The 12,221-nt window shown below is 31.6% G+C and overlaps 1 protein-coding gene across 6 annotated transcripts in view; it reads right to left on the reverse strand.

The window, feature by feature from the left end:
• Window positions 1–9,912, reverse strand: part of LOC105222121 (somatostatin receptor type 5) — a 48,165-nt gene extending 38,253 nt beyond the window's left edge. Inside the window, exons 1-2 of one of the 6 annotated variants that reach the window (XR_007423083.1) lie at window positions 9,460–9,912; window positions 6,298–6,678 (exon numbers count right to left, since the gene is read on the reverse strand). The gene's annotated coding sequence lies outside the window, so the exon portion shown is untranslated. Of the gene's footprint in view, window positions 1–6,297; window positions 6,756–9,459 lie in introns of those variants that run through there. The other 5 variants (XM_049459392.1, XM_049459391.1, XM_049459395.1 and 2 more) reach the window with 5 other exon arrangements.
• Between the last annotated feature and the right edge of the window lie 2,309 nt (window positions 9,913–12,221).

Consider the following 12,221-nt stretch of genomic DNA (forward strand, 5'->3'; position numbering starts at 1 on the left):
GTTATTTCCCAAATAGTTTATTTTTTGCAAACGCACTAATGCTTTGTAAATTTCTCATAAATTTTATATGGAATCTTATGATCTATCGCAATTAATCATTTATCTCTAAAGAAAATAATTTGGAAAAAATGTTACAATGGTACAAATTTCTTTCTCATAAAGTCGTACCTTTAAAAGTTATAAGCAGTTAAAGTTATACATACATCACAGATACCTTTCACATAGTACACCATGTCGTATGAGTAACATGCAATGCAAAAGTCACTTAAATGACTGCTAAGCTCATTTAATGTATAAGTTTAACTGCATATAATTCTTTAATGCATGTTACGGAAAATTATTAAGATTAATTAATATATTGAATATTACTTTTTCACACTTATAGATTTAACAGCTTAATGCGAAGTATCAAAAAATGCTATGTTATACATAATATAAGAAAGGAAATATGATTTAGACACAGCTTATATTGAAAAAAAGCGCAGATCTCAGTTTTTAGCGCAAAAACTTAAACTTCAAATGGCATTTGCAAAAAAAGAAAAAAAAAAACAACATGTGAAATAACGAACACCCTAATGTATGCATATTTGTTATATGAGAGTTAATAAATGCATGTTAAATATTTGCGCAGAAACAGTATGCATGTGAAACGACATAAGAGCTTCACGTTTAACATGTATTTAATAAATAATTATCTAATCATATTGTTATCTACTCGTGAGTGCTGTTGGGGAATACAAAGTTGCATCGTGGCTGCGCTACACTCGTATAATGAAATGATAGCAACTACTAAATTAAATGTCAATATGCGCCAGATATATATATACATACATACAAATATTAAACTCGCAGATGAATATACTTGAGTATGCGTACTAGTTTGTTGGAGTTGTCGCTTACATTTAAAGCACTGGATTTAATTAATATATATTGAGGGCGCCAAATAATTTACACTTGCGTATTTTTCGGTGTGTCTTAAGAGGTTAGGGGTAGTCAGTGGCATGAAAAAAAAGAATTTTCAGTATTTTTTTGATATTAAATCGTGTTATTTTACAAAAGTAGCAATATGGCATTATTATAGAATGTGTTGACTTAAAGTCACGAAAATTTCAAAAAAAAAAATTTATTTCCAAAGTTATAGTTGTTTGTGTTGACCCAGTTTCAAAAAAAGGTACTTGCGGTGACAACCATAAGTCCTTGGAGATTCATCTAAAATCAATCGGACAAAAAAGATTGGTTTTATAAATAGATAATCCTGGGCCTGATCGACGGATTTTTTTTTTCAAAAATTAACAAAATTAATTAATTTCAAAGAACACACTAATGACATGATGACGAAAGAATTATTGTTTAAAAATTATGTTTTTTTTTCGATTTTAAGTCAAAATAAGGTTTTTTCCTTAATATTAGAAATATAATACAAAAATAAAATGTTTTTTGTACAAGAAGGTAAGTCTTCACCAAGTTATGTGAAAAACTTTTCTATTCACTATTAAAAATATAGAAAAAATCTAAAAATTTGGATATTTGAATTTTTCACATCAATTTTGATGTTATGTGTACAAGGTATTAACACAAAAGCTGTAGATATTTTTATTTCCCTGAATGTTTCTAACTTTTCCCTAAAGAACTCGCAGTTTTGGTGAGTGAGATAAGCCATTTTTAGCCTTTAAAAATTCAACAACACCTCTCCTACTTCTTCTTCCTACTTTCGACTTCAGTTCGCTGATACACTTTTTTACTTTCATTTCGTTATCTTATCGTGCATTTCTAATGAGTTTCCGCCTATAATAATTGTTCTTTTGCTTTCAACAGCTGCCCTTCTCTTTCTTTTTCCTATTTCTGACTACACGTCGCCGATAAATTAATTTTACTTTCGTGTTTATTGCCTTATCTTTTGTTTATAATGAGTTTAAGCTTACTTCTCTTTTTTAATTTTACTTTAAAATGTTAAAGACCCTATTCTATAGGTTTATTACATTGCTCTTAATAACTTATACTGTAAATAAAATGAAATCAGCTTTGTGAAAGGAAATTGATACCGACGAAAAAAAATATCTAGTATAGTAATCTATTGGATAAATTAGTTCAGTGCGAAAGCAATACCTTAAGAACACTTCCTATTCAACCAATGCTGACCATGATTCATCAGCACCATATCCAAAGCTATATAACCAAAGCGGTCCAAGATTTATAACCGAAATAACTAAAAGCAATTCTCAAAACTCTTTACAATAATTCATATTTTCCGCTCTAATAATAATATCTATTCACTTTAGCTAACAATACTTCAAATATTTAACTGGAAAATATATCACATACTCGTCGAACTTTTCTCGCTGGTTAGCTCTAGCAAACCGAATTTGACTTCAATTTCGAACCCACAAAATCTATTTTTTTCCAATTTCCAAGTATAATAATCAACACTTTGGCAATATTTACCAAAATGTTCATGTTTTCCCGATATCTCATTCAAGTGGGCGATTAGCGGCAATTTGCTCGCAATTTTTTTTATCCATTGTACCAACAACTGTCAATAGACAAAAACGATTAGTCGAAAGTCAAACAGAAAATAGCTCATAAATAAGTCTTATCAGCGAAAACAGAAGAGCATGAACAAGCTAGAAATAATGAAAACAATTACAACGAAAAATACATAACAACATTTGCATACGCATTTCGATACAGCGATATGCGGGAGATATACAGCGTACATATTAAGGTTGTCATGAAATATGGTTTAAAACTATGCATTGAATTCTCTCAATTTCTATATTCTGAGGCTGCAATAGAAAATAAGTGACATATATTGGGTTGGCAAAGAAGTCTTGCGGTATTTTTATTGAATCAATTCGGGTGGCACCCATACATCGAGCTTCTTAGTGACTCCAAGACCAATTCAGCGATTTTATCGCAATTTTCGACGACAGGCCTTCCGGAGCGTGGCGCATCTTCGACCACCTCTACACCAGAACGAAAACGTTGAAACCGTCGTTGTGTGGTGGAAATGGAAACTGTATCGGCAAGACTTTTTTGACAACCTAATATTATTATAATATTTCTTGAGACTATCATAGAGCATAGAGGTCTTTAACGGTCATGTGCTAAATTTGGCCAATATAATGTATGGTAAATCTTAAATCAAAAAACTTCTGTTTATTTGTATTATTTTAATATTTAATCTTTGAACATAAAAAAAATTTCAGATACCTTTTAAAATATATAAATAAATGATTGGGGGACGAGTTAGTCAATTTAGCCATACTCGTCCGTCTTTCCGGCTATATATACGTAAATAAGTCCTTCAATCTGTGAGATATCTTTGCAAAATTTTGCTCACGTCTTTTTCTGCTGCAGGGCAGCTGCAAGCTAAACGATCGAAATCGAGTCCTTCAATAGAAAACTTTTATATTTGACGAGATATCTTCAAACTGTACATACATTATAACACAAATAAAAGTATAATCTCGGAAGACATCATTTCGATCGGATAACCATAGCATTTACAATAACTGCCATAAAAAGTAATAGGTCACAATAACGTTGTTCTATGAAAAAAAAATTGAGTAGGTATCTTCCAGTATAATATAGAACATTGCCTGAGGCAGTGGTGCCATTTCCGAAGCAATTATTCAGATCGGATGACTATATTAAATAGCTGTCATAGGGTGTTCTTTAATCATAAATCTATAATATTTACATCCCAATGCACGAGTATATGTATACAAAACACCGAAAATGTACACAACATATAAGCACGTTATCTCAAAGAGCAATGCGCCCAATACAATTCAAGTGAAAGTCGATACAACAAAATATATTTAATAAACAGTTAATATTTTGCCGACAAAAATTCGGCCGCAAGCCAGCAATCAATATTTATCCTAATTGCATCAACTTCGGACTAAAGATCAATACCAACTTGTGGGCAAAACATATTGCCAGTAAAATTTTACCTTAGTACTGCTTACAACCCACGTTTACGTATCGAATGAAGCAAGTGGGTTCACGTAAGTGTGTGTGTGTGTGCATGTGCTTGAGTCTACTTTTGGTACAGGTACACTGTGGGCTGCTTCCTTCAATGAGCAAAAATCTCATTAATATTCAATATATGTCTGCTTTGGGCATACCCATAGGCGGTCAATATAATTTAATTATGTATGTATTTTTAGATATAAGTAAGTACCGTATGTATTTGAAGTAGGCGAGCCAAATCAGTATAATTATATTTGCAAATCTATTTTGGCAAGTAGCCTTCTTTACTAACCAATACCATGTGTTTGATTTGACTATTACCTTAACAATGCATGGCAGGGGAAATAATGTTCTAGACAATGATAATCTAGAAAGTTGATATTAGAATGAGGTAATGGAAGTACTTTAACTCTGGCTATGTACTAGCACAACTGTTGCGCTTCTTGAAGAAACATTTCAAGAGATTTTACCCAAAACAATTTACATTCATTGAATGATTGGTGTGCACAATCTGACGGACTATTTTTGAAATGATTTAAATGAAATAAGATTAGCGTTCTCTGCGGAAAATAAATTTTGTGGATCTTTCAAGAAGGAAGTAAATCGATATTGAAAATACATTTTACGTAACCTTACAATTAACTTCGGCCATAGGATTTTTGAATTGTCTCGCTGCAGACAAAAACAAATGCTGTTGAAAAAAATTCGAAATAATCGTACAAAGTGGTTGTTGATGAATATCCTTTAATAACGACATCTCAACCAAGACAAAGTCTTTAACATTAGTTTTTTCACTCTCCCAATACCTAATATGTACAATGAACGAGATTTTTGACTGCTTTCAGGCAATAAAGGTATAACTAAGCTCCCGTCTTTCTAGTGTTAAATATGTATATACACGTAACATGTATTTTTTCAGGTTAGATGATCCTGTAAAAGGTTATCCTGCCAAAGCGGGCGCATCTTTTTTCCAAGGGCTCACTGGAAATGGCAATCGCAATAGCCAAGTTTAAAATATTTCTTTTCAAAAATTTCAGAATTTCTCTGTTAATTAGTAATAGATACAATAAAAATTCTAACGAAAGATTTCAATTTTTATATGAGAAAGAAAATGGTGAAGAAAGGCTGCTTTTTACCCGAGGAAACCCATGTAACCCCTTAACATCCAACAGGAAACTCTTGAGTCCCTCAAAACAAATAAATGATCAGCGTAACAAGCTGGATCGATATAGTCATGTGCATCTATCTATATATATGCGAACTTGTTCCTCTGTTTTTAAAACGTCGGTCTGAAGTTTAGTATTCACACTATTCTTACAAAGAAGCTACTCATCTACTTACATATTTAATGGAACGGCCAAAAACACTTTTGCTGTTTGCATTGATTTTTCATTTAATACATCCACAAGAAGGCATGCGTTATAATTTAAGACACTGCTGCAATCTTCAAGAACAGTATATGGTTGACATACAGACCGCTCTTAAATTATAAGTAGATTATTCATGCATGAATTGTTTCATTGATTATAATTTTACATATATTTTGGCTGAACTCCATAATAAATGCAAAGTGGAACTAACCTCTTGTTACTAGGAATAGACTGTTGAAGGTATACTGACTCATACTTAGCAATCGAACTGCAGTGCCGAAAATACTGATATAAGCTGTAACACCAGCACACAATCAACCATATATGTATATACCAATAGCAATAACATTATTACAGCAACAACATCAATATTGCCTAATAGATATAAAGATTAATAAGTAGAAGGTACGCATATGTGAATACATATAAATAATTTCACCTTTGAATAGAGTGCAGGTAAGCCAAAATTATATGTGTGGTTCTTTATCAAAACTGCTAACGTCACAGCCGCCTTTATGCCATTTCGGCAACATAATTTTCTCCTCTGCCTGTATTAAAATACAGTAGTGACCTGTAAATTTGTAAGCTGTCACATCAGCTAAATCGTTATGACAGCCGCGTTGACAGCAGCTATTATGATATGCAAAAATGAAAGAAAAACACCCGAAACACAAGCTGAACATGCGCAACACACTGCCCCTACACACGTAAGACAAACGCACACTGGAAGACACACTGCAGCGAAGACGAAGATAACATTGTTAGCTATTAAAGCTGCTCAGTGCAGGAGCAACCAGGTAAAGGCGTAGCATTTAATAAGCAGCATGCTATAACCAAAAGCAGGTGGGTGAAATTAATTTCTTGTTATAAAGCTGACATAACGATAACCAGAAATGACTGGAAGAGCCAGACAGCAAGAGCTAACGTTTGATTTTGTTAGGTAGAAACTTACCGTTTGAAGTCTATTTGTGGTTTGTTGTTATAGTGGCGCTGAAGCGGCACAAGTTGGTTGCTGGCATACGGTGTTGAACAGCTACTGGCTGTACGCAGTTGCCTAGCGCTGCTTGTTCTGTACTGTGGGCGTTGGCGTATGAGCAACTTTTGCCTATTGATTTCTGCTTTTTGCGGTCGACTTCGTTGCTACCTTTTTTATGCCGTTTGCGATGTTTTTGGCGTTTGCTAGGTTTTTGGCGTTTGCTATTTTTTGCTTGTTTATTATTGATTTACACGATTCAGGTTGTATTTTGAGTTCTCTTTTTTATATTTATTTTGTTGACTAAGCAAATTTGCTTTGATGTTTTACACAATCAGTTTTATGCTGCCAACGTAAGCACTACAATTATCGTGTTATGTTAGTGACTTTTTAGTATTTCGCTGCAAGGTTTTTAATAACTGCGCATTATAATATATTTTTTCATTTCTATCTTTTGGCATTAACTTCGCATTAACGTATATTTGTCGTTACTTTTTTTGCTATTACATTTATTCATCAAGCAAAAATGTTGCAAAATTTTTATTATTTTATAACATAAAGTTAGCTCTCTGCTTTAGTTTTAGTTTCTATAGTGTTGAATGCTTATCATTTTTGTACATGGTATTAGTTTTTTACATGTCACACATTTCATGTAAATTAATTTTACCCCAAAAGCGTTTACCTTGTTATACTTAAAATAATTTGCTCACACTAATATTTGCATATCTCATAAAAATGATACAACTTTTATATCTACATAATTCCTCAAATTCAGTATCTTTATGTTTAGGTAAGAAAAATGCTTCAATTTATATACATAGATTAACTATGGATTTGTATGCCGTGGCGTATGAGTTATTTTTTATGAAAAAAATTGGATATGTTAACAAGAAATTGCATGCTTTAAGTCAATATCTGCAATTATAATGCTACATATGGCATTTATTTTGTACGGGGCACACACTAAATTTTTTTGCTAAAACATGCTGTTTTGGAATTTTTTTGATATAGTTGAGTTTGACAGAATTGTGACTGGGAGCTAAGCTGAATTTAATTGAAACTTAAGGTGTTGCTTATTTTAGATGTATATTTTTTATCATTGTTTACTTCTGATGCTAATACATTTTAAAAATTTAAGAGGTAACCTTTCCTATAATAAATTATTGTTTAAAGCAAAAAATTAATTATCGGAGCACTAAAATTGAGCAAAAGAAAATGCCTAGACATACCCAAAAATAATAGAACTATATTAAAAAATAAAATTTCTACACGTTTTGAGAATTCTGCTCTATAGAAAAAATATAATTTTCTTATGGCAGTACCAAATGTTTCCTTTTCTATTTATACCATAAAAACTATTTAAGTTTTCCTTTCTAATTTACTGATTTTTATTATATTTTGTTGTAAAATATTTAGTATTATTAATTTAATTTAAAAAAATTCAATATTCAATAAAATTTAAACAAACTTAAATAAACCAATGTTTCGGAAAAAGTTCCCCATGACGTATGAGTAACATTTAAAGCAATGCATTTTTTGAGCTCGAAATTATGGAGAAGTGGCATGCTGCTTTAGAGTGAAAACCTACGCAGTTAGTTGTAGAAATTGCAAACAAACAGCTTATGAAAAAAAACATTTAAAAATTTCATCAAAATCTCAATAATTAAAGCGCAGTTGTAGGTGCTTGGCTTAGTTATTTTTACATATTTGAAGCTTTGATTGCTTTAATTGCTTTAGTTTTCAAAAGAAGCAATAACTGTAGTCCCATATGCCATGAAATTAATATAAAAATTGTTTATTATAAAAAATTTGATTCCATTCAAATGATTAAAAGCAGACAACTGTGATGCTGCCGTGGCGTATAAGTAACCAGCATAGTGAAGCCTTACCTGCAAAGCTTAAACATGTGTTTTGGTAATTTTGTTCAGACAAATGCTTTAAATGTAATGTATCAAATAAAATGTGCTTATGCGGTTTGATTAAATTGGCTCGACGAGAAACCTAACGTGGTTTCTGTGTTAGAACTGCAGCTGGTTTGAGACGCAAAAAATAATTTTTGGTTTGGTTGGCAAAAATTAAGAAAAAAGCTGAAAAAATGAAGAACTGTATTCTCATAGCACACCATATCGTTTGAGCAACATAGCATATAGATGAAATAAATTGCTTGTATGGAAAGCTTTTTCATTTGATATTTCTACAATATACATGCAAGACATACCGACTATTCATATTTTGCATTTGTGCAGGGTATCCAAGCTTCAGTGCAACTGAGCTGTTGCTTGTTTTAATTAAATTTTACAATAGTATTATATATCAAGAAAATGAAGAAATGTACTGTACTCTATTAGTAGACCATGACGTATGAGCAACACAGATTTTATAAGGCACTTGTTTGATATGATTTTACATTTTTATAACTTTAATGATATTTGGACTATTAAACTGACAATAACTTTACTGCATATAACTTATAACTGAGTGATTTTATGGAAAAAATTAGCAACATTTTTGGTGAAACGTAAAATTTTGTATAAGTGTATATTTGCTTTAAGATTTTATGTTTTCTTGTTTGACCAACAAATTTCATTTCATATACACATATATATACGAGTATATAGTCATATGATTTAGGCAGGTTTAATTATGATTTTATGAAATTATTTCTGTTGGACAATTTTTTTTACGACTAAAAGCTGAAACTTCAAAGGGGGTCTGACACCCACATGGAATATAACTTTCACCCCAATATGCACATATGTAAACGGTTTTAAATTGACAGTTATACAAATATATCAAAAGTAAAAATTTATTTGTAATTCTATAATAAATACTATTATAACATACACAGCAAGTAAAAATTCATGACTTTTTATATAAAATATTATTATTGTTTTTTCAATCATTCACAGTTGCGCACTGAAATTCATACTTATGGTCTGAAATATCATTAATTAATAATACTGTCAGCTGTAATCTACTAGTTCACTAATTATAATTTTATCCTGTATATTTTTTGCCTAAAAAACTCAGTTTGATATCAACTTGCCTTTAATATACACATCAATTCAGCTCATTAAATATACATGTTTCATAATATTTTTTTGCTCCACCGAAAATATCAACTTATTATATATGTATTACCGTTAGTGTCATACGATATTTGTAACGTGTGCAACGCAAAAAAATACCTTGCCAATGCTGCTGTCATGTCATATCAGCAGTGAAACGTATTAAAGCAGCACATCAAAGGCAACTGAGATTGCCAAATGAACACAACGTGCCACATGCCACATGCTACATACAAGTTGAATGCCTGCGCGTACTTTAAAGTAACACATTTTTTCAGAATATTATTTTTACACATTTATGTTAGCATTTGTTTATATCCATATGCTAACCAAAGTAATTCGCGTGTAAGCAATAAAATATTTTTCATAAATTTATTACATTTTTATTACACAAATGTGGACAAATGTGCACAACATTTTCGTAAACAATAGGCGCCCGAAAACTTTTATTTTCCGCACACGCTTTTAGACACGTTTGCAACGTTTTATTGACAGCGCACGACTGACAAGCGTCCGGCAATCGCACTGGCCGACAACATGTATGGCATACAACAAGCGCTGCTTTCATTTTTATTACACACATACACGCATGCTGGCAGCAGACGTTAAAGAACGTTGGCGCTGGCGGTGATGTTTGCGCTGAAATAGAAGTTTGGCGCTCAAGCAACAGCAGGCAGTGGCGCAGAAATTATATGTAAATATAAAAAAAAAATGTTGTGAAAGCAGCAGACAAGACAACGCAGCAGCGCCGCGTTAGCATCCATAGCGGTACAAAATACAAATCACTGGTGGCGTTAACAGCGTTGAAATAGCAGTAACAGAGGCTGGAGCATCAACAGTAGCTGCGCAGTTACACATGTAGTAGCACTCGTGTTGCCGAATGAGAAAATGTTACAAGGAAAAAAGGTAAAAGCAAAAATCATAGTCTAAACACAGAGCTGTAGATGTAAGCTGTAGCTTTTGCTGTTATCTTTAGTGGCATAGTTTGCTGCGCTCGTTTGCTGTAAACATTATATGTGAGTCTAACAGTGTAATGTTTATTTAACAGCGACGTATTAGCACTGCTGTAAAATACATGATGGTGCTTTAAAAGCGGGTTTCTCTCAAAGAGAAAGTTAAAATTTTTTGATAACATGGATAATGGATTTTCTAATGTATTTTTAATGGCAGCAAGTTCTTCTGAGCTTTAATCCTTAACATTTATGTTCACTCCATTCATGTACTAGTTTTACGTTCAATGTAATATTTGTTGCGCGTGAATATGAAACTGATGAAATTTATTTAAGGGAAGTTCAGTATACCTTTCAAATTCTTATTAGTCCTACTAACAGTGTAAAAATCTTTAAAATACTTTTTTTACAGCTTATGACGAATGTATGAATTTATTTTAAAAATTATAAGAAATAGTGATAAAATTATGTTATAACAAAAAATAATAAAATAAACGTCTTTCATCTCCGTATTTTTTTTTTTTTTTTTTTTTGCGTAAGCATTTTCAGAAATTGAAACAAAGCTTTCTCAGCCTACGTACAGATCATTATAAATTGTATACTATAGCATACACATTACTTCGTTGTATAAATATATGTAACATATATATATGAACATGCAATTATATATTTATAAACGTATTTGCTTTTTATATACATACATATTTTTATTTTGGGGGCTCGTCATTTTCAATGCAACATTTCTGTTATACTTCTCTCTGTTATAAACTCCCTCTACTCAGAATTTACACAGTCTGTTAACAGCTGTTATCACTACATGGTGACTGCAGTGTATGTTAAGAGAACAGAGTTATTAGAATGTTTAGCTAAAATTACTTACATTATAATATAGTACATGAAAATAACATAGTAAGCAACATTCTGTTATCTAGCATCCACTAGCTGTCGTAGTCAATAAAAGTTGCAGCCAACATTGCATTGAATTTAGTATGAACTAACAGCTCGAAGCAATCACATTGTAAACAGCGATGTTGATGCACGAAGGCTTGTTCGCTGTTTTTTAAAAACTTAATTACAATAAAATACGAAATAAATAAAAGAGTTGATTTATTATAAATACAAATATAAGGTCACTTTTCAGAAAAAAATTTAATTATAATTTCTCTTATAGGCTTATAAAATACAAATAAAAAATAAAGTATTCATTGCAGCGAATTTATGGTACACACACAAATTTCGTCATGCACGAGGTTACATTGAGCCAGTAAAATGTTGGTTGAGTTCTCTGCAAAAATGTATCTTTTCACTATAAGACAAAAAGCTATACAGGTATAGATGATTTACAACTGCCTCTTTAAAACAAGCACGGTCGAAAGCAGGGTTGCATTTTATTCATTAATTTAAGCATTAATTGAATTGATTTTGAACAGCGTATGTAAGACTTACCACTATTTTTGTAAAGTAAATGGTCAGCGTAATGAGCTGAGTCGTCGATATCAGACCACTACAGCACATAATTGCAATAAAAACAGAACGATCGCGTTCAAGTGCTTCTATGGAAAACTTTTCCAGTTGACGTTATATCCTATCGAAACTCGGTATGGTTTATTGTTCAGATCGGTTAGCTATGTCATATAGCTGTCATACAAACTAACCCATCACAATCATGCACACGTACGAAAACTTAAATATTTTGTGTTTAAAGGCTATTATAGCTGCGATTCTACCGAAGTTAAAGTTTTTTCTAGTTTATTATCCTAAAAAAAGGATTAACATATAAAAAAATATTAATTCCATAATTTTTTTTTTAATATTCCTATTATGTAAAGTTTTTTAAATTCAAAAAAGTAAAATGAGTGCCTCCCACTTGTCAGCAGAACTTTTT

Source organism: Bactrocera dorsalis, chromosome 5 (assembly GCF_023373825.1).
Source record: "Bactrocera dorsalis isolate Fly_Bdor chromosome 5, ASM2337382v1, whole genome shotgun sequence".
NCBI lineage: Eukaryota > Metazoa > Arthropoda > Insecta > Diptera > Tephritidae > Bactrocera > Bactrocera dorsalis.